The sequence below is a fragment of the Filicampus tigris genome, chromosome 7 (genome assembly GCF_054856515.1).
Source record: "Filicampus tigris isolate MCC_2025a chromosome 7, RoL_Ftig_1.0, whole genome shotgun sequence".
Classification (NCBI taxonomy): domain Eukaryota; kingdom Metazoa; phylum Chordata; class Actinopteri; order Syngnathiformes; family Syngnathidae; genus Filicampus; species Filicampus tigris.
In genome coordinates this window covers 25,484,759-25,511,791 of record NC_141223.1, presented here as the reverse complement: position 1 = coordinate 25,511,791, position 27,033 = coordinate 25,484,759, and the positions used below count along the sequence as shown (strand labels likewise).

Below are 27,033 nucleotides of genomic sequence, written 5' to 3'. Positions count from 1 at the left end.
CAGTCTTTTTGGCCAAAACCAAAGTAGAATAGCTTTCTTCTTCGTTCTCCGCTGCATCTCTCTCTTGCCATACGATGCATTCATGAACCGCGGAAACATCACAACTCTGCAAAACACAAATCCGACCACAACACAGATAACCCAATTCGTTACAATATGCTGTTGAACATCCAAAGATTTCAATGCCTAAAGAGTGTAAATAATTTCATAAAGGCTTTAAAGTCACTGTATTTTTTTCATTATAAAAATAGTTTTAATATAGTTAGCAGTAATTGTAACTGTTATTGTATGTATTTTTTTCATCATAAAAAGTGTATATATTTACTGTCATGACAACTTGTCTTTAACTTGAATATGTAGAGGTGTCATAGTCATAGGCTGTTGAGATCTTTATTGTTAGTGTATTTTTTATTCGAGTGTAATTTCTTAGAATATCACCCGAATGGTTCGCTTTTATTTTTTCTAAAAAAAAAAGTACCGTTAACTTGTCATCATTTCAAAATTAAAAAAAAAAAAAATCTGTTTTTTTGTACCGAAAACATACCGAACCGAAGTTGTGATGCAATGCGGCAGTTGTCGCCCGTGCCGAAGCGGGAGTATAAAGAAGCCTAAAAAAGCCTTTCGCCGAGTAGGTTGAGATGAACTTTGGCCGCCTCGTGACCACATACACGCATGAGGGCCGATTAGTGGACTGGACTAAAATCCACCGCCGCTCTTTCTTAGTCAGCTCCATTGTTTTTCAAACGTGTCACCCCCTCGTCCTCCGCTCCAAAAATGGGCGTCCGTCCGGTACGGACTGCCCAGCTCTGAGAAAGACATTGTATACACAGTAGGGGTGGGAATCTATGGGTACGTCACGATTCGATCCGATTCAGAACAGGGGCGGGGCCAGAACGTGGCTGATGGGTGGGCCTGGAAAAATCAGGGTGGGCCTGAATATTTCTCTCACTGAGCACAATCTTTCTGTCCCAACACATCATATATTCAAATAAAAGAACAAACCGAATAATATAAAGTTCTGATTCTTAGACAACCACAATTATGCCATTCTAAATATTCAATAAAATTAAAAACAATTACAACGAAACATAAATTCAAACAATAAATTCATAATTTACTACAAATTTGAAAGTATATATTTTTTCATGAATCTCACTGGGTGAGCAGTCTGTCAATCTGGGTGGGCCTTTGCACACCCAGGCCCACCCATAGCTCTGCCCCTGATTCAGAGGCCCATGATTCGACTTAATTCCGATTCAGAGGCCTATGATTCGATTTGATTGCGATTCCAATGCATCACTACATTGGCTTACATTTTATAGTCCATGTAAAACACTGGTACCTTTGAAAAAAAAAAACTCAAGGAAGAGCAAAGATTTATATTTCACACTTTGACTTTTCTCCTCTCGTATGAGGTTTTGTTTGTTTCCCCATCTTGACACGTATTAGCTTACCCAGCACAGACGTCTGACGCACAAGCGCACGCAATCGCTTGCGCATGCTTTTAGTTTTTTTAGTAAAACTTTAGTAAAAGATCGATTATAAATCCTTGAATGGATTCATAATCTTTTTAATACGCTGAACGATGCATCGAAAAAATGATTATCGTTCCCAACCCTAATACACAGAAAAAACATTAAGCTCTTGTTTCTGAATAACATTAGTTTGTTTTGTTTGAGTTTTATTTCAAATAGCTCATTTTTAACACAATAGTAATTCATATTGATATAGTTTTAAATGCAAGCTCTGATGTCATTATGTCATTTAGAGCAGTAGCCCCCAACCTTTTTTCTGCCACGGACCTGTTCATGCAAGTCTATACCGTTCGTGGACCGGCCCCATAACTATTCACTGTCAGCGGGGGGCGGGGTGGGGGATGTGCGAGTGGGGCCCAATACATCTGTTTGCTAGAGATATTAGCAATAGCGTTACGCAACGGAGATGCTAGCTTGTTAACATTCGAGTGTCGGAAAACAAAAAACTCAAAGAATATTACAGTGCATTTAATATTTGTGTTACGCGACGGAGACAACTTGCCTTCACCGTCAGCGGGGGGGTTGCCACGGCCCGGTCCAAAGTGGCCCGCTGCCCGGTGGTTGGGGACCCCTGATTTAGAAGTTTGGCAGGGTACAACAGAGTCTATATTTTTTCTTATTCACTGATCAAAGAAAAATTGAAGTCTGTGAGATTTGTATCTCTTTAAAACACAACAGTACAATCATTACCTACTTTGTTTAGGAAAGATTTTGCTTGTACCCCAAATGTGGTTCAGTATTTTTTTTTTTTTTAACTAAATAAAGATTTGGAATTTGCCAACCAAATATTTGATTAAGTAATAAAGGGAAATAAGTGACACTTAAAATAATGCATATCGTATTTTCCGGACTATAAGTCGCTCCGGAGTACAAGTCGCACCAGCCATAAAATGCATAATAAAGGATAAAAAAAACATATATAAGTCACACTGGAGTATTAGTCGCATTTTGGGAGGAAATTGTGCGCTTAGTACACATCATTTCCACCGAGCTACGATGGTATCATTTCGCTAACATTCACACATGGAGCATACAAGAAAGTTACTGTAGGATAACTTTAAACTCACCAAAACGGTTGTAGATCGATTAAATAAGTCTTTTATTTATTCCCGACCGTGTAGAATGTTTCCAAGTCTCCAAAAGTATTTATGTATTCGGTCATAATTATGTCTTCGTCTCCTCTGCGCTCGGCTTACGTGTGTGGCTGCATGATGCAATACCCCAGCCAGAGGCAGGCAACTGCCTGTTTGTGGTTCATTCTTGTTCAACCATCGTCTGTCGGTAACTTAGACAATTGTGTGTAATGAGCATGCAACATTTATATACGAGCTGATTGTGTTGTTGACTGACCATACTAATCGCTATCACTAATGCTAATCACGATCTCTAATCGTTAGCATGTCTGCTTGTTTGTGGTTCATTCTTTTTCAACCATCGTCTGAAACTAACTTACACAATTGTGTGTAATGACATTTATATAAGAGCTGAATTGTGGATGATTGTAGGTTGTTGACTGAACATACTAATCGCTATCGCTAATGCTAATCGTGATTGCTAATCGTTAGCGTAGGCTCATCCGTCCATGTCTATGAAAGTACATGTGTATGTAATGCATAGATTGATATAACGTGCTCATAACGTGGACGTGTACGCGGAAGTACATACGCGCGCCGCGCCGACTCACAGCAGATTCGCCGGAGAGACGAACGACGAACGAGTGAGTCTTTTTCCCCCCACATGCTACAACTTCTTCTTTTTTTGAGACTACCCTGAAGATTTTTGGGAAGCAGCGGATCGCTGATTCCATCAGTCTCGGCCGCACAAAAACTCGGACACCGGCGGTCTTCCACGGCTTCCTCGGCTGCTCAACTGCCTTCATCCACCGGGCCACTACACACAATTATGTCTTTGTGCACCACTTGCACTTGTCTCATTGAAAGGCTTTCCTTGCTAGAGGGACGTGTCCGTCAGCTAAAGCAGAATAATGCGGTAACCGTAGATGTGGCGGACACAACTGTTAGTATGGGTTGTAGCCAACCTGCTAGTCCGGTTAGCATTAGCCCTAAGCGGCCTGCTAATCGCGGTGAGCCTGTTCAGACGCATACGAGATTCAGCCCGTTAGCTAGTCCCATTCCACCTCGGTCTACTGGCTCCCGCACTTTAGTAATAGGTGACTCCATTACCCGTAACATTAAGCTAAAAAATCCTGCCACCGTAAGGTGTATTTCTGGGGCCAGAGCACCCGACATTGAAGCTAATCTTAGGGAGCTGATTCGCAAAAGGATTAGACACCAGCACAGGGCAAACAACACTAGGTACTCCGACATAGTGATACACGTCGGCTACAATGATACTTGGATGAGGCAATCAGAGATCACAAAGAAGAACATAGCTAGGACTTGTGATCGTTATATTTTTCGCTCACGATGAATTCCCACGCGAAGCAAACCCTCACACTCTTGACACAGTATCGTGAAATGCTTACATTGTCAACGCTCGCTCTTGTATTTGTAAGATGTAGATGGTAATTCTGCCAAAAATAGTAAAGTCTCGAGTTAACCAGCGATTAAGGGCCTACATCGCTTTCTCTGTGCCATGTCACGTCTTTTTAACACAGTTTATAAGGTTTTGTGTGTGTGCTGATGGTACTGGTGGCTACTGTATATGTCTTTGTGTATGTTGGGAGGGAGGGAGCGGGTCTTCTTTTTATGTTGTGTTTTGGATGTTTTTATTCCACAGCACTTTGAGTTGCATTTTCGTGTATGAAAAGTGCTATATAAATAAAATGCGATTGATTAATCTATCCTTTAGAAATATACAGGTGTCATCCGCAAATTGACTTATCTTAAATTCTTTATCAAAAATGGTAATCCCTTGAATATTCCCAGCATTATTAATAAGTAGTTGTGTTGCCAGTATAAAAATCTTGGGAGAAACCGGGCATCCCTCGCAAATACCACATAATACTGTAAATCTAGGGGTCACTCCATGGTTTAGATCAACAGAGCTGCTGATGTCAGTTATAAAACATTTTCACGATATTACATTTAATCCCAAAACCTCAAAAGTGCAGCGCTTCTAACAAAAAGAGATGTTCAAAGGTATCAAAAGCCTTAAAAAAATCTATAAACAGTATATAACTATCAGTTGTAACATATTCACACTCATCTCACAAATCAGCCTCGTATGGTTATGTATGCTTCTACCCTTAATAAAAGCCGATTGTCATGGACGTGGAGGACTGCCCTGGTTGGGCATCTGATGTAGCGCTGATCTCTGCAAAAACATAAAGTTGGATGGGCGGGAGATCGTCCTATGTGTTACACACAACCAAGCATTCTTTGGCATTTACCTCGCTGCTCCATGGATGACATTGCTGGCTGACTGGCTGGCGGGCTGGCTCCTGAGCAAAATGAGGGGCTGTCTTGAGTGAGCTGCTTATTGGTGGGGTCCATCTTCCGGCCATTCCCGAAGGCGGGCTTTGTTGACCGCAAGGCAGGGGAGCACGTGCCTCACGTAGGCCGCCTGGAACCAGGCCATGCCAGGCAGTGGGTGCATGGGCTTGACAGCGTCCTGACCTGCGACGTGGACGCCCAGCTGCGCGAGGACGGACAGGTAGCCGATGCACCCGGCCATCCACTCCTCGCAGTGTGTCAAGCTGGGAAAAGCTGCCCAGATCTGATTATTGTATGATTCCTGAACTTCAGCGAGGGTTAAGAAAACTGACGAGAAAATTCATTACATTGGATACCTTCTTGAAAGATAGAACAACCACGCATTGAATAAGTACCGTATTTTCTGGACTATAAGTCGCTTCGGAGTACAAGTCACACCAGCCATAAAATGCATAATAAAGGGGAAAAAACATATGAGTCACACTGGAGTATAAGTCGCATTTAGGGGGAAATTGTGCGCTTAGTTCACATCATTTCCACCGAGCTACGATGGTAACATTTAGCTAACATTCACACATGTAGCATACTGTAAGATCACTTGAAACTCACCACAACGGCTGTAGATCGATTAAATAAGTCTTTTATTTATCCCCGACCATGTAGAATGTTTCCAAGTCTCCAAAAGTTTTTATGTAATTGGTCGTGATTATGTCTTCGTCTCCTCTGCGCTCGGCTTGCGTGTGTGGCTGCATGATGCAATGCCAGCCAGAGGCAGGCAACTGCCTGTTTGTGGTTCATTCTTGTTCAACCATCGTCTGTAAGTAACTTAGACAATTGTGTGTAATGAGCATGCAACATTTGTATACAAGCTGATTGTGTTATTGACTGACCATACTAATCGCTATCACTAATGCTAATCGCGATCGCTAATCATTAGCATGTCTGCCTGTTTGTGGTTCATTCTTGTTCAACCATCGTCTGAAACTCCATCCATTATCTATACCGCTTGTCCTCACAAGGGTCGCGGGGGGTGCTGGAGCCTATCCCAGCAGTCTTTGGGCAGTAGGCGGGGGACACCCTGAATCGGTTGCCAGCCAATCGCAGGGCACACAGAGACAAACATTCACACTCACAATCACACCTAGGGGCAATTTAGACAGTCCAATCAACTTACCATGTATGTTTTTGGAATGTGGGAGGAAACCGGAGTACCCGGAGAAAACCCATGCAAGCACGGGGAGAACATGCAAACTCCACACAGGGAGGCCGGAGCCGGGATCGAACCCACGACCTCTGAACTGTGAGGCAGACGTGCTAACCAGTCGACCACCGTGCCGCCCTGGTCTGAAACTAACTTACACAATTGTGTATAATGACATTTATAAACGAGCTGAATTGTGGATGATTGTAGGTTGTTGACTGAACATACTAATTGATATCGCTAATGCTAATCGTGATCGCTAATCGTTAGCATAGGCTCATCTTGTTCATGTCTATGACAATACATGTGTATGTAATGCATAGATTGATAGTATTTTCTGTTTGTTGTGCAGTTTCACAATACAAACAGGTAACTTAGCTGCACACCTACAGTCTGTGGAGTTTGTTTGTGAATGTTTAGCTGTTTGGATAAGCTGGCTTCCTCGACTAGCAAGGTTTTTTAATTACTTTTAATTCAACAAAACATTAGACTTTAACCATTTGAATTATTCATGCATTTTAATAGCTTTTAGGATGTATCTTATGTTTCTTTATGTGGGTTACAATAACATGTGAAATTATATAGAAGTAATTGTCATGGCTTGTTAGTGCTGACTTGTATTTATGATGTTTTGTTTCCCTCTGCAGGCGTTTTAGCGCTAAAGCACCTGCAGAGGGAGGCAAAACATCATAAATACAAGTCAGCACCAACAAGCCATGACAGTAATAATGTGTTAATAATTTCACACATAAGTCGCACCCCTGGCCATACAATGAAAAGAAAAGCGTGACTTATAGTCCGGAAAATACGGTAGTTTTGTAAATTGCTAATTGGGCTTATTGACTCGAGGCCTACAAAACATTTCAACAGCACTGCTACTGAATGTTAAGCTTGACCCACCAACAATGTCCCTGCGCTTCTTCATCTGCACTGAATGGGAGCGTGCCAAAGAACCTGTTGTCATCCTGTCAACACACCTGTTTTGAATTGGCCAATTAGTGTAGTGAGTTTGGTGAATCAGAGTCCAACACTTATGTTAGGCTCCACGTTATGTCTGAATACAGAATTACAGTTTCTCTTGTTTTGTCTGATTCTCAAGGAAGTTGTTGTTTTGTTTTTCTTTCTTCACCTCTCCGCCTTTGGCAACAGAGTGTGCTTCCCTAATGTGATGGCAGAGCCAGGTGGCACTGTTGCGTGCCTTCATTTGGGCAATTACTTTTTTGTCACAGGCCAGCCTAGAGAGGCATAGATCGTAAGTAGAACTGTTCGATTTTGCCTAACAAGAATATCCCGACTATTTTCTCTCAAAGCCGATTTTACGATTATGATTTCTTTATAAAATAAAACATTAATGAAAAATGAAGTCTTTTGAATGTCTTTTATTTAAACTTAATTTTTCTTTCTTTGAACTCAAAATGCCAATCAATTCAATTTAATACACACAGAACAATCCATTGGGCTTAACAGCATTTTACTCACACAATAGATTTCAGATCTGCTCTTAATTAAACCAATAATGAAAGAAGAAAGTGCATATACCATCTGAAACGAAATAATCAACATCAGAGAAGGTAGACAGTCAATTCTGTAAACCAAACAGTCTGTCAGCAAGTCATTTTGCCAACCAGCTAGTGACTAGCCTTTCACCTTTCTCCCTGGTCTTACTTAAACATAAATCAATGATTAGTGCAAAACTGTCACATCAATAATACAATGCACAGTCAATCATAAAAGTACGGATGCACTGGCTGGCCAGAGGTCCATTGTAGAGGAGAAAAAAAGGGACGCCTTTCAGATGTTGAGTTTCTTGCTCGCGGGTTGTATTGTACATGCGGGGCACACACTACACTGCAGATCTATATTTGCCCGATTTATTAACTAAACGCTCACTTGCCTGAGCAAATAGCAGAATCGCCGATAGCCATGGATGGTGTTGTAGTTTTTCCGGTATGCGCGCTCGTGAGAGGAAGCGGAAATGCAAAGGAAACTACGGTGGCTTAGATACACCAAAAATAAAAAAAATTGAACGTGCCGATTTGGTGTTTGTGAATGTTGAACGTGCCGATTTGAACGTTTTTAACATTGTTTTATCCAGAAAATTCGGTTTCGGTTCAAAATCGCTTAATCGAACAGCCTTAATCATAAGCATCGTCAACCGGTCAGGCGGCGAGAGGGTGATGACCGGCTGCGGCTGGCTTCTCACCTGTAAGTCAGCACCGCCGGAAACAGCATGTGCTTGGAGATGTGCAGTTGCTTGATGATGCGCTCCTCCCAGGCAGAGTACTTCTTCTGGCCGGTACACTCAAGGTACTGTGTGTCCATGAAGTACCAGCCGGTTGCGTCCACCACACGCCGGACAGTCCTGTATAGCCCCTCTCCCGTCAGTCAGTGGCTGCAGTTGGGGCACGCCAGTTTCAGCCCCCACATCTTGTATGGTGCCCACAAACAGAACTTCACGTGGAAGAACTGTTTGCAGGAGGCAGGGGGCTGCATGAAATACACTAGCAGGCTTGGGGGCTCCCACCAGAGCTGCAGTTTTGTTGTGAGGACCGCTTTTCCACAGGCCGTTCTATCAAAAAGAGCTCCGCTCACCCACTCCTGCTCACCCTCGGGCAGTGTGGCTAGCCAGCCCTTTTGGATGACCCGCTGCTGCGCCGCAACGTGTTGCCATGGACCCACGCGACCATGGGGGCAACGTGCCCTGCAGGAGCAGGTGACATGGCAGCGGTGCTGGTGGCGGCAGGTGAAGCCCGGGACACTGGCAAGCAAAATTGAAATGAAGTCACTCCTCACTTTAATTTCTTTGTCACTGCATTTGTCCCACTGACACGTTCAAGTCACTTACGCTGAGACTCCACCTCTGCGGAAGCTTCAAAGAGCATGAGGTCTGATGGCTCCGACGGGACTGACAGCTGCTCACTTGTGCCTGTAAAGAGATGAGCACCTGATAACAGTCTGTTTACCTGAACTAGGGCGAAATCTTGTATGTTGACACCTTGTATGTTGTCTCTTCCGACAATGCAGGCATTTAAAACGTACATATATGAGCCAGGCAATCCTGTCTTTCTCCATCTCATATAGTCCACAAACCTACACGCAGAAACCACCAACAAAAATTGCACAGGTTAACCAGTAAGAATACTTCCCATACGCAACAAATGCAACTTACGCTCTACGCTGCTCATCAGTCGCCTAATATAGGCCTAGATAGACCAAAACGACGTTGGCCAACAGTGACAGACGCTTATCCCTGGTGGCGTCTGGCCAGCTGTCGGCACGTCACGCTGGAAAAATACACCGCAACAACAGACAGCGATGCTGACCATTAAAGTACCTTCTGCGCATGCATAAAATGTAATACCCTTCCATACCATCGGCGGCGGTAGTCACCATTTCTCATGGTTAGAAAAATCCAACTGGAAAGCTGTTGGCTGGGGGCGGATTATAACAACGTAAACAATGCATTCGGCTATATTCTTTGCTCACGATGAACTCCCACGTGAAGTAAATACTTAAATTGTCAACCTCGCTCTTGTACTTGTAAGATTATTAAGGCGGCGAAGGCGGGCTCACTGTTATGCTCATCCAGCTCCATGACAACCGGCACACCCATGGTCATCATCCGGTGCCGGATGGCGGCCGACATTTCTTGGAAGAGATGAGCATATGATGCCAGGGCGTCTTTATTTGCTGCTAGGGGTGACTGTGACAGGTCGTCGTTCTCCCACTCTTTCTGGTGGGAGGCCACGACCATGCAGGCATAGCCCACATCATGGCTCAGGAGCCACTTGAAGGTTTGACCCCGGTACTGGCCAAACTGGAGCTTACTCTCACTGAGCACCAGTTGCCAGCACTCGGGGTCTCCCTCGCCTTGGACAATGACTTTCGCCTGCGCAGCACCCTTGCAGGTGGAGGCTGCAGGTTTTGATCTACAACAATAAATGAGGCGTATTTTATACTATATTGTATTTCATATTTATATTTATTATATTTATATTTGACAAATACACTTGTGAAATGACAAGCACTTTGATAATTTTAGCTGTACAAGGCATTAAAAATGAACAGGAAATTCAGAAACATGACTGGTCAGTGTCATCATTTTTCCCATTACAATAATGCAATTCTTCTGCGGTACCTGTACGCTCGAGCCACCTTCGTTGCCTCAGAGCTGCAGCTGCAAATCCTCCATTTCAGGCAGCATATAGATAAAGCGAGGCTTGAAATCCATTGCCTGCCACACACACACATAGGCAGAGTCAAAAAAACATTTCACACACACTTGCACATTGACATTGTGCATATTCATTCACAAATGCATTACTACTACACTGGAAAAAAAATACTTAACTTTTGGTTGCACATGATTAAAATGTGGTTTATTAACAAATATATAATAACTAGTAAACTGAAAAAAAGCACTTAACTTTCAGTTGGACACATTCACATCTAATCAATATAGTTTCATTGTTATTGTTGGTATTGTCATGGAAAAGTACACACGTATAAGCGTATATGTCAAAGTATATAGTAAGTATTAGGGGTGTAATGCTTCAAAAAAGTCACGGCACCTCGGTATGGGGGTCACGGTTCGGTACGGATTCGGTACAGCAAAAAGTCTCAAATGCATGAGACAATTTTTTTTATTTAGTTTTAACAGAGAGCAAGTTACAATTCAATTTACTATAAAGCAAAAAACATTCCCTGTTATAAAAGCACAAAATAGAATAAAAACTTGCACATTAGGGTTGTTCATAATAATAATTACAATAATAAAGATTAAACACAGGAAAATATCCTTCCTTGTATGGATAGAATGAGGTTGCAGATAAAGTCAGGTAGCACTTGCCAACTAGTAACTTTAACATCATTATAAGAGCAGCAGAGGACAGCTCATGCTCCACCACAGCTCTTGTGCGATTGTATATGACAGGGAGAGCGGTATTTGTATTTTTTTTTTTTTTTTTTAAGTATACAGGGACAGTGCATATTAATTAAGCAGTTTCCCATAAATATGACAGATTATAGCCAATGGCTAATTTGCATCTGTTGTCCCTGGGGCAGGTTGATGTTATAACATCATCCAAGTTTAAAATACAGAACAATTTCAGAGAAGAAAAATAATACAATAATGGGCAGCCATAAATGCATTGAATAAGACAGAGTATGATTTGTGAAGTGCTACAGTGCTAGGTTTCGAATTCTCAAGTAGTAAGATACTATTGCACTTCAGTAATGTACACAGATGTTTGTGCACGCACTAATAACAGTATTCACCTACACATTTGTTCATTTATATATAATGTCACAAAAAACACTAAACACCAAATATGTGCGCAACAAACATTTCCAAAGACATATTCATACACATAAATTACAAACAGATCAAAAGATGATTACCCACTCTATACCCAGATAGCAAAAGTTGTTAAATAAATGTTGAATTAGCGTTAAGAAGGTTGATATATTGGTTTTAGTTGAAGACTGATGGTAAATAAACGTTGGTTCAACAACATCTTGTCAGCATTGAAGTTTGTGATGAAAAGATGCAGTTGAATCAACATTGTATTTTGGTTGAATTAATCAATCAATCAGTCAATCACATTTTATTTATATAGCACTTTTCATACATAAAAATGCAACTCAAAGTGCTTTAAAACATTCAAAGCAAAACATTTAAAAAAAATATATATATAAATATATCCATCCATCCATTATCTGTACCGCTTATCCTCACAAGGGTCGCGGGGCGTGCTGGAGCCTATCCCAGCTGTCTTTGGGCAGTAGGGGGGGGACACTCTGAACTGGTTGCCAGCCAATCGCAGGGCACACAGAGACAAACATCTGCACTCACAATCACACCTAGGGGCAATTTAGAGCATCCAATCAACTTACCATGCATGTTTTTGGAATGTGGGAGGAAACCGGAGTACCTGGAGAAAACCCACGCAGGCACGGGGAGAACATGCAAACTCCACTCAGGGAGGCCGGAGCCGGGATCGAACCCACGACCTCTGAACTGTGAGGCGGACGTGCTAACCAGTCGACCATCTTTGTTGTATTACTGTATGTGTGTTTTGTCACATTATCTTTGTCATTTGAAAGTGAAAATTTGGATGCCACATTGCATACTATTTTGTCCCTGGGTCAGAGCAATATGTTAAACTAGCTGAATGGAAATCATACATTTACTCACTTTCGAGGTTAGCATCATGCTAATACCTTAACTGCTTTGTGCATTTCCTACTGGTGTTTTTCAGCTGGGTTATCAGGATGTGGCAGTAGCACTGGTGCCCATTACCACCATCCGCAGACCCCACAGTGGCATAATCTGCAGCGAGAGACCCAAAAACGAGCCGGAGTCGGGATCAAACCCATGACCTCTGAACTGTGAGGCGGACGTGCTAACCAGTCGACCACCGTGCCGCCGAGTAGGAAACCTACGACTGGTAAAACTGGTAAAAAAAAAACCTTGACAATACTAGTCCCTTGTCAAGTGGTACAATACAGAGTGAGTCTATAAAACTGTAAGACAGAGTTAGTCTTTGAAACTGTGAGACAGAGCTAGTCTTTAAAACTGTGTAAGCCTTGAGAATACTAGTCACTGTCAAGGTAAAAGACAGAGTAAGTCTATAAAATTGTAAGGGCGACGGTGTCCTGTGCGGGACTTAAACCCCGTGAAAAACGCTGCTAAGTGTGACTGTGTAAACTGTGTGAGTGGATATAAACATGATTGTAAGTGACAACTTTGTGTGGGAAGAATTGGGAAGAATCCTCCGCCACTTGTAATAGAAACTTGAGGATTGCCACACACTGAGTTGATTTTGTCACTCTGTTTTAAGGTAAAAAAACAGTTTAAGACACCCCAGGTGTCATAAAATTGACTCTACATCAATGAATGGGGAAAGCTAACAGTAAAATCGGTGATAAAAGTGATCCTAAACAAAACCTCGCATGCGAAGATTGGAAATTTGTGGAGCGTCACTGTCCTTCCAAAATAAAACACTTAAACCTTTGGATAACAAAATATGACTTTGCTGGCCATCTTAAAAAGAAAATAACAACAATAATAACAATAAACATGCAGGATTAAATAAGAACAAAACGAGAGAAAAAAAATGTGAAAAAGAAAAGGATGGCGAAGACCTGTGTATACTTAAATTCCTTGTGAAACCCTGTGTGAAGTGTGTAAGTGAACAGAGTGATTGGAAATTAAAAATATCACTAGGTATTTTATTACTTATAATGTAGTAGGATTATGAACAGCAGACTGGTGTGGGTGCAGAAGCAAAAATTCTCTACCTGAAAAGGTTGAAGTGAGAATTACCACAACAGGAAATTTGAATTGCTGTCCTACTGATAAAAATACAGTTTTTAGAACACCCTAGGTGCTAGCAAACTGGACCAAATTGTCTATACAATGGGGGAAATGGGTGGTAAATTTAAATCATAAAAAGCAATGAAAGGATTGGAAGTCTGTTGAAAAACAGGATCCTGATAAGATCCAATATTTAGACACATCGATAGCCGAACACATTTTTAATGGTTAAGTTAATTACACAGAAAGTAGCCGTGTTACAGGAATCAATCATATAGCAGAAGCGTTTAATGGGCAAAAAGTAAGAAGCGAAGATAATGTGACTGGAGCGGCAGCGCAGAAATCAGGGAGGGGCACCTGGGCTCTCTGCTCCTCTCTTGTCTGACTCTGCGACACGGCGGAACAATTCTTGTTCATTATTATAACATTTGGCTGAAGAAGAGCACAAAGTAAGCAAAAATAAACTACGAATGTAGAAACAACAAGTCAAATATTTGGGACACAATCTAAGTGCTGGAAAATTAATTGTAGTGGGGAATAGAAAAAAAATGCAATTCTGTACCCCACTGTTTTAGTGTTAAGCACAGCATTATTTTAAATTATGGCGACCCCTTATTCAGTTGATAGATTGTAAAGGTCATTTTTTTACCTCAGTTTTGGTGCGGCAAGATAGAGACAAAACTAAACTAATGGCATATTTTTTCTTTCGAATTGGATGGTGCATCTTACAACTGTGTAACAGCAGTTATTGCAGCATCCATTGCTGTACAAACAAGTGCAGCAATGGATGAGTGCCTCAGTTTCCAGTCGTTTTCATTGTTCCATACCCTGATTTTTAGAGTGCCACATGCGGTTTCTGCATTGTTTTAACAAACAACCATGATCTTTTATCACTAGCGAGACATTTACCTTGTATGGCCACGCTGTTATTGAGACAACATCTAACTAGAGAGATGCACAATGTTAAGCCCAGCCACATTGTTACTACTTCCTAAGGATGGGGCAAGACATGATTGCCACACTGTAAACACAAACATTCATATTACTCAGAAGTATTGTGTTGAACTAACTCACTTTTTGGTCATTTGTTTTCCTGTTACAAATACAGTTATTGCACACAATAACTAATATATCCTTGTTGGAATAACAGTTTTTAAATATAAAATCCATCCATCCATTCATTATCCAAACCGCTTTATCCTCACAAGGGTCGCGGGCATGCTGGAGCCTATCCTAGCAGTCTTCGGGCAGTAGGCGGTGTCCGCCCTGAACTGGTTGCCAGCCAATCGCAGGGCACTCATAGAATATTAAACATTTTGTAATAAAGATAATAGATTAGCACTGTGGCGGCATGGCTCAGTGGTAGGGTCGTTTTTTCCCAACATGGAGGTGGTGGGTTTGATCCCTGGCCATTGTGACCATGTTGAAGTATCCTTGAGCAAGATACTGAGCCCCCAGTTGCTTCTGATTCTGTGTCATCAGGAGGTAAATGAGGTGCACTGTCTGAAGCACTTTGATTACCAAAGGTAGATACGCGCTATACAGGTGTTAGCCCTTTTAACCATTTAGCGCTATACACTCGAGATAATACATTTAAATTTAAATCATTAATTTGGTGGTAGTACTGTGCACTCAATATTAATAGCTTGTTTAAACGTAATGAGTTCAAGTTAAGTTTACTTATGATTTCTAAGGCAACGAGTTTCCATATTTTTTATAAACTGAACTCCTTGTTTTTTTACAGTGCAGGAGTTGGCAGAAATAGCTCTAGTTTTCGCATTTGCCACAATAACAATGACCTTTGCCTGGTATTGGAAGAACAGAGACATGATAACATCAACGGGCAACCCAGTTATGCATGCAGAACTCTTATCAAAGCTTTTAGACGCAACACAACTATCACACACACTCTAGCTGTCTGCAAGTGTGCAACGCACACATCAGGCACAGGGTGTGTCCCGTGGGAACGCATTTACAGTTAAGACAACTAGAGACTCAGCTACAGGACCAACGCAGTAAAAGACATACAAATTTACACCAGGGCATATTAAATGACATTAAACACCACAGTCCTGAAGCTGGACAAGAACTTTGAGGGAAAAAAACAAACAAAAAAAGGTACATTATTTTCCGGGCTATAAGCCGCATCTATTTTTTTTTCCAGAACATTTTGGAAAAAAACTTAAATAAGCTGCACTTTTATATAAGCCTCACCTATCTATGTTGAAAACGTTTATGTTTACTGCATTTACAGAACGATTATGAACTGTAAATGTACATGTGTGTACCTGAGCAGATTCTTTCCTAACAGTGCCTTTTAACACTGCAGCAACGTTGCTGATTAAAACAGAAGAGAACCAAGAGAAAATAAACAGTACTTATCTTCATTTCACTGCCGACTGCCACTCCAGTTTGTCAGCTATGGTGTAAACACAAAAACTGTACTGGAAAGAGTGTTTCCATAAGCACTCCGTTCAGCTTTGCTATGCGAAATTCACAGAGTGGACTACTCTGAATGTGATTATTATAGCGAAATCCAGCAGCGTACCATCCCAAAATAACTCACGATGATTATACACCTCCACGCATTCAAACATGTCTGTAAGATATATTAAACAATTTAGGACATAAATATATATATATATATATATATATATATATATATATGTATATATACATATATGTACACATGTATATATACATATATATATGTATATATATGTATATATATATATATATATGTGTATATATATATATATATACATATATATATATATATATACATACATATACATATACTTTCTGTGTTGATCAAAGGTAGTAAATTGTTTAATATATCTTACAGACATGTTTGAATGCATGTATAATCATCGTGAGTTATTTTGGGATGGTACACTGCTGGATTTCGCTATAGTAATCACATTCAGAGTAGTTCACTCTGTGAATTTCGCATAGCAAAGCTGAACGAAGTGCTTATGGAAACACTCTTTCCAGTACAGTTTTTGTTTTTACACCATAGCTGACAAACTGGAGTGGCAGTCGGCAGTGAAATGAAGATAAGTACTGTTTATTTTCTCTTGGTTCTTCTGGTTTTTTACACCATTGACTACAATTACCATGGACAAAATATCATATTTATAATAAAAAAATCTTATTGATAGAAATATTGATCAAAGGTAGTGATCTCCCACCACAGAGTCAAAACATTTAATATTGTAGCCCGCACTATATATTAAATATGCTCATAATTTAACTTTACCAGCTGCAGTATGGTAGCAAACATTGCATTTTGCATGTGTTGAAATCATTACTAAATAAATTAATCACCGATTTAAAAAAAAGAAAGTAACTTAAACATGAGAAAAGCATTAACTCTACAAATACAGTAATATTGTAAAGAAAGGTATTACTTTCACATGCAAGTAACTGTAGTAATATATCACATTTTGGAAGTGACTGGTCATTAATGATTATTCCCGCCGTCATCCGTGATTTAGTCTGAAGAAGTCAATATCAATCTATCCAACTATTTTAGTGTATTAAGAGAAATTCAGGTATGCAACGACACAAAAGTTAATGAGTTCAAATACGGATAATTGTGTGTGTGTGTGTGTGCTTATATATATACATATATATATATATATATATATATATATATATATATATATATATATATATATATATATATATATATATATACACAGTACTTGATTTAAAAAGCTATGTGCTGTTTTATCTTAACCCAATAAGGCCAATAAGGCCTAAAGCGTCTGGCTCAACAGCTCCCCAAAACCTAAGGGCGTCTTTGGAATCACCCTTGAAAACCTGAAGTTTGCCCAGAAATTCAACACCTACAAAATAATTTATATCTCAGCCCCTGTAGTAGAAAGAAACATAATTCCAAAAGAATTTGAGAACTTAGACATGTGGCTTTCACACGTACTCGAGTTTATTCATCTTTACTGTTTCAATCGAAGATGTAAAAATAATGTGTCAGTGCAAGATAAGCACTACGTTTAATTTAAAGAATATCGAGTGGTAATTACCATCCTCTTTTCTGTTACAAAGACGTCGATATTGTCATTATCTACAAACATATGTCTTGACCATATATCACGTTCTACTGGTTCAAAGGCCACAATAGCGATGCCGATATCACTGCAGTTATTCATTTCAGAGCTGCCGCGATCAATCGTCCGTCACTTCGATTCCTCTGTGATTGCGTCAATAACAAATACAAGGACAGAACGTATATGGGCCATTCTACTGAATTGGTTCAAATTCAGAGTTGGAAAATGTGTGAAATTTGTATTTTATTTCAGAAAAACTTTTATTGTATTCATGGGGCACAAATATAGTAAAAAAAAGGATAAGATTCCACTTTCGTCAAACTTTTGACAGGTGTGACGTCACGTAGGAAGTCCCGCTTAACCACGCCCTTTTTACGACGTCATATCCGGTTTAAATTCCACCCCATTGATGATGTCATCTTGCAGTACATAAGCCCCACCCCTAACCGCGCTCTTTGATGGCGTCATGTTGTAGTCCATAAGCACCTCCCCTAGCCACACCCCTTTGATGACGTCATCTTGCAGTCCATAAGCCCCATGCCCTAAACTAGCCCCTTTGTAGTTCGGAAACTTTACGTTGCCACGCATCGTTTCCTGTCAGCCATTTTGGCACTTCCTTGTCCCCTCCCCTTTAACACGCCATTTATGATTAACGCCCCCTTCCAGTATGCCCAAATATGGACATATGCTTCCGCCTCGTTCAAGACATGCCCGGGCATGTTTTGAACAGTGATGTCACCCTGAGCATGTACAGACATGTTTTTAGGCTGCCGCCATCTTTTCCGGCATGACCAAATATGGGCATTATGCTTCCGCCTCGTTCAAGGCATGTACAGACATGTTTTTGGCTGCCACCATCTTTTCCGGCATGCCCAAATATGGGCATGGATGAGATCATATGCCCGTAACATGAAACTCATTGTATAGCTTGGGGTAGATGTCCAGGCTTGTTCAGACATGTTTTTAGACCCTCCCCTCATATGCTGCGCACTACCACACACTAAAACAGAAAGTAAAAGCGATCTTCCTGACAGCATCATGATTGAGGGAACATGTATTTCTATTCATAAAGGCTGTGGATCAAACGCTGTTCAAAAATCAAGGATTTCTTTGGAAAGAAGACAACACCCGCCCACTGAATCATTGGAGTAATACCACGTCATCTTCACATTTGACTATGAAACACCTGAACTACACCTGTACAACATTGTGAATGATTCTTTGTTTTTTTTTAATGATTGAGAATAGCAACCCTTATTGTTCTAATACAGCTTGTTAGGGCATCTTCCATACAATTAAGACAACATATTTGTGAAAAGTCTGAGTGCAAAATACCATGTCATCTTCACATTTGACTATGAAACACCTGAACAACACCTGTACACCATTTAGCATGCTTGGTTATGCTTTTTTAATGAGAATAGCAACCTTTATTGTTCTAATACAACATGTTAGGGCATCTTCCATACAATTAAGATAACATCATTGTCTAAAGTCTAAGTGCAAAATACCACGGCATCTACACATGTACCTATGAAACACCTGAACACCTGTACATCATTGCACATGCTTGGCTATGTTTTTTAATGACTGAGAAGAGCAACCCTTGTTGTTCTAATACAGCTTGTTAGGACGTTTCCTATACAATTATCAGGTTAGTGTACAATTAAGACAACATAATTGTGAAAAGTCTAAGCGCAGGCCTCTTCTCATTTTCTGGTGTCAGCACGAAAAGAGTTAGTAAATACAGTGCAGCTCGAACTCTGATAAACAGCACAGCTAGCAACAAGCTTTTGAGGGGATGCGTGTGCGTGTGGGTGTGTGTGTGTATGTGGGCGTGTATGGGGGCGATTGTGTGAACGTAGTTGTATATGCATGTGTATGAGTGCGTTTGCGTGTGCGTTTGTGTGAGCACATGTGAGCAAGGCAGGAGGAGTCAATCAGAGGAATGTAGATAAACGGTGGCTTACCGGCGATTTCTTGAGAGGCTTTGTGTATCAAAATGGGTGTCCATTTAGGATGGGTGAGGGGCAACTAGTGTAGAATAATAATAAACTCACTTTTTAAAAATTCTGAAATGATTAATATGTATTCTTTTTCTTTTCAGAACAGTACTGAGGTGTAACAAGTTCCCTAACAATTAGGTTAGTGATAAAGGGACTCTAATCACTAGCTTGTCTATAAACAGCGTGCAACATAACTTGGTGTGTTTTTTGTAACTTTAAAAAAAAGTCCCCTTCCTCTGTTGCATGCCTAACAAGAACGTACCCAAATGGTCTGCTTATGTACCTCCAACCGTCAGCAACCATAAATGCAGACGTGTCAGGGAGAGTTCAAACCATTATTGTGGAAATATTTCATTTAAAAATTCATTCATTTATTTAAAATCATATTTAATCACTTACATGAGGTTTTTTTTACAAGTTGGTCAGCTTCAATGTTTAAAAACTTTAACATTGACTAATGTTGACCTTCTTTATTATTAATGCAAATGAATGTGTAGACTAATTATATAGACTCTGTATTTGATCATTATCTGCTATTGTTGACCTTTTTTTTTTATTAATAATGCAAGTATTGTGTAGTCTTATATTTAAACACCTACATACCGTTTTTACAAATTAGTCTCAACATTTAAATCATCAACATGTACTTGATGAATCCCTATTTTTATCAATAATGCAATTATTGTGTAGATTAATATTTAATCACATAACGGTTTTTTTCAAATTGGTCAGTCTCAACATTTAAAAACTTTAACATTTACTAATGTTGGCCTTTTCTTTATTAATAATGCAAGTATTGTGTAGACTCATATTTAATCACAACGTTTTTTCAAATGAGTCAGTCTCAACCTTTAAAGTCATCCAACTTTACCTGACGAATTCCTATATTTATTAATAATGCAATTCATGTGTAGACTAATTATAATGTATATTTGATCATCTGCTATTGTTGAACTTTATCTCCAGTGTTTAAACGTCGACCTGTTACTTTAATGGATACTTTTACGAGCATAAATGTTTGTTTAGAATCTTTGTATTTTAAAAATCATGGTGAGAGATTGACGTAAACACATTAATCAAAGCGGGAAGTAAAACCTATACAATATAATATTACTTGTTTCAGCCTAAAATTCTGTCGTATTTTATATATTCATGTACAGACATCATGAAATACAAGTTCCTCACCAGTGAATCAGTACGTGCATGAGTAGACCTCCACATACTTGAGTATTCAAGATGGCTTATCTTTTTTATGACCTCATCACATCCACCTAAGCAGGAAGGATGAGAAAACAAACGACAAAGAGTAAAGTTACATGCAAAATCAGAGACACCCTGAGCGAACCATCCTCACACCAATCTGCCTCCAACCAGCTGCTTGAGCGATGAATACCAAGTCTAAATTGACTTTGTCAATTTGTTGAGGTATTTAAGATTGGTTGAAAATGTAAGGTATACATTGTTGTGAGGAGGTAAAAGATGATCTGAAATGTTAGGAAGAGTATCTTTCAGTTCATTTGAACCTAGCATGTGTTTAACATGAGAGTAACTGTCAAATGTATACGGTTCTTACACGCAAGTATTTTTAATTTAGAGTTTGATAGTGTTGAACTGTGACTCTCAGGTTTTTACATGCTTTTTATGACTATCACAATTTTAAGCAGACAAATGCATACTTTTACGAACACAAATGTTTGTTGAGAATCCTGATATTTTAAAGGTTGTTATGAGGGTTCATCTAATTTATCAGAGCAGCAAGTAAAACCTACACAATATATTGTTTCAGTGAAAGGGGCTAAAGTTCTGTCATATTGAGTTATTTCTGAACTTTTCCACCTCGAGCCGCATACGAATTCATACGGTGCGTACATCAATGTCCTTCAATTAACCACGCCCCGTCCATCTCTCACTTGCTCTCTCTCTAACGAGAAAACCACGCCTATGGCGAGGAGCTCCGGTCATGGACGTTTGAGGGACGTCCATTGGTGGTATATTCTCCTTCTCAGCCTCCTCGAACACCGACAGCTTCTGCTGAGGATACTCCGTTGTAAAAACGTGGTCAGTGGTCACCGTTGGTTCCACCGTGAGATTTACGTCAGCCACATTCACTGCCGTTTCTTCACAATCATTGTGGTCTTGGTTGACGGTTATCTGCATCAGAGATTTGTAGGTGGTGGGCGTTTGTCTCGATCTTTTAACCTCAGGTCTACTCTCCATCGGCTGACCCCTTTGGGGTCCCAATGGTGCCCATACCGTTTCTATGCATCTGAATATCTGTCGGGTTACTGCCATTGTGGATGTTGTTTTTTTTTTCTCGAGCCACAGGTTGTTATGGGTTGGTTTGGAGATCTGCTGTCTTATATCTACCGAAAGGGGTTGTGGATGACACGCCTCCTCGCCATAGGCGTGGTTTTCTCGTTAGAGAAAGAGAGAGAGAGAGAGAGCGCATGTGAGACATGGACGGGGCGTGGTTAATTGAAGGACATTGATGTAGCCACCGTATGAATTCGTATGTGGCTCGAGGTGGAAAAGTTTAGAAATAACCCAATATGACAGAACTTTAACCCCTTTCACTGAAACAATATATTGTGTAGGTTTTCCTTCCTGCTCAGATAAATTAGATGAACTCTCATAACGACCTTTGAATATCAGGATTCTGTATTCAAGCATTTGTGTTCATAAAAGTATGCGTTTGTCTGCTTGAAATTGTGATAGTCATAAAAAGCATGTAAAAACCTGAGTCACAGTTCTACACTATCACACTCTAAATTAAAAATACTTGCTTTAATACATCAATGCAAGTTAAACATGTGAATCATTGAGCTAAGCATGTTCAAATAACATTGATAATGGCATTCACTTCATTCAAAGATTTCAACTTTTATGATTTGAGTTCATATAACATTGATCATGACATTCACTTTATTTAGCATGTATACTCACATTGTATTGTTGGTTAGCCTAAAAACAACATTCAAGTTGACATGACTTCATAAACTTATCTTGACACCTTCATTTTCTCAACACGTGGTTTCCTTGTTAAGGGCCCAGCTCTTACCCAAACAATTGAGTGAGACAGGGCATGATTTAAAAACAAAAAGTAGCTTCGACGGGTTGATCGTTTGAGTTCTACAAATGCTTGAAAAAGTTTCCTGGATTGAACCATTGAGCCACTTTTAGCAAAGGCTAATCATGATTTTTACGGTTTCCTTCTGACCCGGATGTTGTAGTCCGCAGGGCGAATATTACAGAAGGGAGAAGAGCGACGAGAGAGAGCGATGATATTAAAGAAGAAACACGATCTGGTCAAGGGCCATACGGTCAATTGATTTTATTTGTTTAAATATGATAACACTTGAATGTCGTAGTGTGAAATGCCTATTTAAAATGTTCTTTAGCATCACGTATACCAGCTTGCATTAAAACCACTGCTCGTGCACATATACATACAGTATTTGCGTGTCAGCGTTGTTTTTGGCAGGCAGTTAGTCTTAATCTTTTGGGCAGAAATGCTTATTAGTTTTAGTCACATTTTAGTCATTCCTATTCATGATAGTTTTAGTCAACAAAAACTCCCCAAAATGTTTTAGTAGACACATATTCAAGAAGCTTTTGTCTAGTCAATTTAAGTTGAAAATAGACATATGAATATATATATATATATATATATATATATATATATATATATATATATATATATATATATATATATATATATATATATATATATATATATATATGAATGACAGTCCCAATGGTGCATTTTAAAGACATAAAAGAATCATTTACAGAATCAAAGCAGTCTGAATGTGTATATGTACAGTATATGTTGCAGCTGGCTGTGTATGCTATAAGCCAGGGGTTGGGAACTTCAGTTCCTCGAGAGCCATATCCTGCCTGTTTTGGATTTCTCCCTACTACAACACACCTGATTCAAATGATCAGCTCATCAGCATGCTAGGTAGACGTCCGAAACAATCCTAATCAGTTGAGTCAGGTGTGTTGTAGTAGGGAGAGATCCAAAACAGGTAGGAGATGGCTCTCGAGGAACTGGAGTTCCCTACCCCTGCTATAAGATAAGATAAGATGGCAAAGCTGTTGAATAATTCAACTTTAACGTAATGATTAACGCCCCCTTCCAGTATGCCCAAATTTAATAAAACAAGCAAAAAAACAAAAAGAAAAATTAAGATTCATGCTCATGCTAGCCACATGAATCCGCTTTTCCAATAAATTTCCAATTCCCAATAAAAGGGTTACAAGTGATAATATTCGAAGACAACATATCACATTACCTTCGGGGTTATTTTCAAAGTCAATTGTGCCTCCTGGTGGACAACAATCTCTTGCAATCGTGTGCATGTTCAGATTTCGTCATATTGTTTTCACTTTTCTTTTTGCTGGCTCTGGGTAGTCTTGGTGATAGCCACTGCTGTTCCCTGCCCTTGTTGTGAACACACGTCATGTTTTACTCCATCAAGTTGTTTTAAATTCATGATGTTCATGTTAAACATATTACACGTAAGCTTGCTATGTTTTTGGGTTAGGGTTAGGGCTGACTTTGGGCGAAAGGCAGACAACACCTTAAACTGCGTACCAGCCAAGGCACAAGGCAAGGCACACACAGACACCGTCACTGAGCGGGAACTGATCCCATGGTGCCCCCACACAACTCAGGCGAGTGTACCACTACGCCAACTGTGACTATGATAACAATTTTTTGTGATTACCAGTCCAATGAGTACTTTGAAATGCTTTTCAGATGTAGCATTGAATTGTCTATTTGAATAGAATGCCGTGATTACTGTTTGGGACTATTTAAGATGTCTTAACTACGATATAAATTAATGAATTGTTAGTTTAATGTTATATAGTTCTTGTTATGACAAATCCATCCATCCATTATCCAATCCGCTTATCCTCACAAGGCTCGGGGCGTGCTGGGGCCTATTCCAGCTGTTTTTGGACAGCAGGCGGGGTACACCCAGAACTAGTTGCGAGCCAATCGCAGGGCACACAAAGACAAACAAACATCCGCACTCACAATCACACCTAGGGGCAATTTAGAGTGTCCAATTAACATACAATGCATGTTTTTGGAATGTCGGAGGAAACCGCAGTCCCCGGAGAAAATCCACGCAGGCACGGGGAGAACATGCAAATTCTACACAGGAAGAAGGCCCATGACCTCTGCACTTTGAGTTCTTGGTAAGTCAACGTTTTTAACTTCTTTCTTGTGCAATTTCGGTGATCATTCGCATTCGCCTTCTTCAGAGACGTTTGACAGCACTGTCATGACGTGCCAGCAGGCAGCCCAGCGACACCAAAACTGCACAATATCTGAATAAAGTATTTTATGTGTTAATTTGTTTGTTCAATTGTTCAATAGTTGTAAATTGTAATTTGTTTATTTTTATTTTATTTGTTTAGCCCAAATCACAACAGTTATCGCAATCAAGGAGAAAACAAAACACGTTTTAAGGTGCAGTAGCCCTATGCTTGATTTTGACCTACTTGAGCATTGTAGCACTTTTTTGCCCCCATGGGTAAGACTAATGCCCACCCACACCTGGCATCCTGGTAACACCACTGCTACCACCGTTCTTAACGGCGCACTGACAAAGACTGAGTTAAATTCATTTTCCTCTGGACACTTTTTAGTGGGAACTGACTGCGCTGGGCCATGAGAGTCGGTTGCTCCGGAGACACTGCTGCTTTGTTTTACTGTGCTCTACCTAACGCTGGACTCTTAACTGGATGTTCTTATTGTTTCGTCCTCGTGTGGCCCGTACAACGCGCCGCCGTTGAGCGGCCGACCCAAGCCGCGCACCACGGGGGTTTGGGAGGTACCGGCTGCTACCCCCGTCATTTGGCGAGACCCGGCCGGTGCTCGATAGACACTATCCTGGGCACACTCGACGTCAACGCCTAGTTTCTTTTTGTGTTGTTTTCAACCCTTGTTTTAAAAGGGTAATTGCCGGTAGCGCTTTTTAACTGATTGTTTATTGGTTCTTGTTTTGGTGTTTTTATTTCTTTGTTTGTTGCCGGACTGGAGGTTTGCGGTGGCGGCCATACTCCGGATTCATGTATTGCTGTGTTGTGTGGACCTGGGTGTTTGTTAATTAGACCACTGTGTGCCACCAAGTGGGGGTGTTTCTGACTTCAGGGAATTCTACTTCTTTCGTGCCCCATTGTGCGCTACCGGTAGGATCCAGTCCTGCTATGTGAATGTTTTGTAGGTCTGGATTCCATAAGCCCAATTAGCAATTTACAAAACAACTAATGCATGTTTGTTTTATCTTTCAAGAAGGTATCCAATGTAAATAAAGACTCACACAAGTCGATTGAATTTTCTCATCAGTTTTCTTTACCATCTCTGAAGTTCAGGAATCATACAATAATCAGATCTGGGCAGCTTTTCCATCCTCGCGAATGCTCTCACCTGAGACGGGCGAGGGTGGAAAAGGGCACGGTCTAACATGTAGCCCTCACATTTATACTGTCTTCAAAATCTAAACATAATGTGGGCTGGTCTCCTCCCTGGTTGGCCCTGCCTATGAGGCTGATCTTCACAGCCAGTCCTGTGCCAGATCAGGGCACGCTGACTCAGACTTTTAATTGATTATCTGATGTGTAATTCCCATTTTGGTTAGCCTGTTGGCTAATATAAAACCATTCATATATTTTGATCCTTCACACCCTCTTTTGGCCTCATATACTGAGGCCGACACAATTTGGAATTGAATATGAAAAAAAAATTAATATAAAACGCGGACCTCCCTCTTTCGGCTTTAAATACTGAGGCCGACATAATTTAGAATCTAATAATTTGCAAAAAAGAGCACCTACCTCTTTCGACCCCACATAAATTTAGACCCATGTAGTGTGCCAGAAAGGTTGAGATGCAGCTGTGAAGATAGCCCCTGTGAGTATGTCTGACCCCTAATGAAATCAACTCGTATGTTTGGCAAGAGTGTCATAGAAAAGGAAGGTCACAGCAAGATAACGGCCCAGCTCAAGTCACCTATCTAAACATATACGCCAAAAAGGTCTAGTCTCACAACCCCATCTGAGTGACCTTATAGATCACTCAGCTAAAACACGTGCGTGAAGTTGGCCCCCGCACCCCATACGCAAAAATAGGGGGAAAGTTTGTTTCGTTAAAATTTTCGTTTGTACCGCTACCGTTTTTGTGCCGCTACCGTTTTGCACAAAATACCCAACAGATGTTTACTACATAGTCGCTGATGGTGTCGTGGTACACACGTCTGAGTTGTGTGCAAGCAGCTTGGGATCGGTTCCCGTTCAGTGACTGGTGTCTGTGTGTGTCTGTGTGTGCACTGCGACTGGCTGGCGACCAGTTCAGGGTGTAGTCTGCCTTTCGCCCATAGTAAGATGGGATAGGCTCCAGCACCTCCCCGCAGCCCTGTACAGCAGGGGTCACCAACTCCGGTCCTCGAGGGCACCTGCTCCTCAAATCCTGAGCAGACCAGCTGTGTGGAATTGTC

The 27,033-nt window shown here is 40.5% G+C and overlaps 2 long non-coding RNA genes across 2 annotated transcripts; both read right to left on the bottom strand.

Moving 5' to 3' along the window:
- Positions 1 to 7,494: 7,494 nt before the first annotated feature.
- On the bottom strand, positions 7,495 to 9,655 carry LOC147145363 (uncharacterized). The gene is made up of 3 exons (XR_015087506.1): positions 9,127 to 9,655; positions 8,977 to 9,057; positions 7,495 to 8,889 (listed from the first exon to the last, which is right to left on the bottom strand). It is a non-coding gene; the product is annotated as an uncharacterized LOC147145363 (long non-coding RNA).
- A 348-nt stretch (positions 9,656 to 10,003) lies between these two features.
- Positions 10,004 to 20,766, bottom strand: LOC147145362 (uncharacterized). The gene is made up of 3 exons (XR_015087507.1): positions 20,711 to 20,766; positions 10,270 to 10,365; positions 10,004 to 10,060 (listed from the first exon to the last, which is right to left on the bottom strand). It is a non-coding gene; the product is annotated as an uncharacterized LOC147145362 (long non-coding RNA).
- Between the last annotated feature and the right edge of the window lie 6,267 nt (positions 20,767 to 27,033).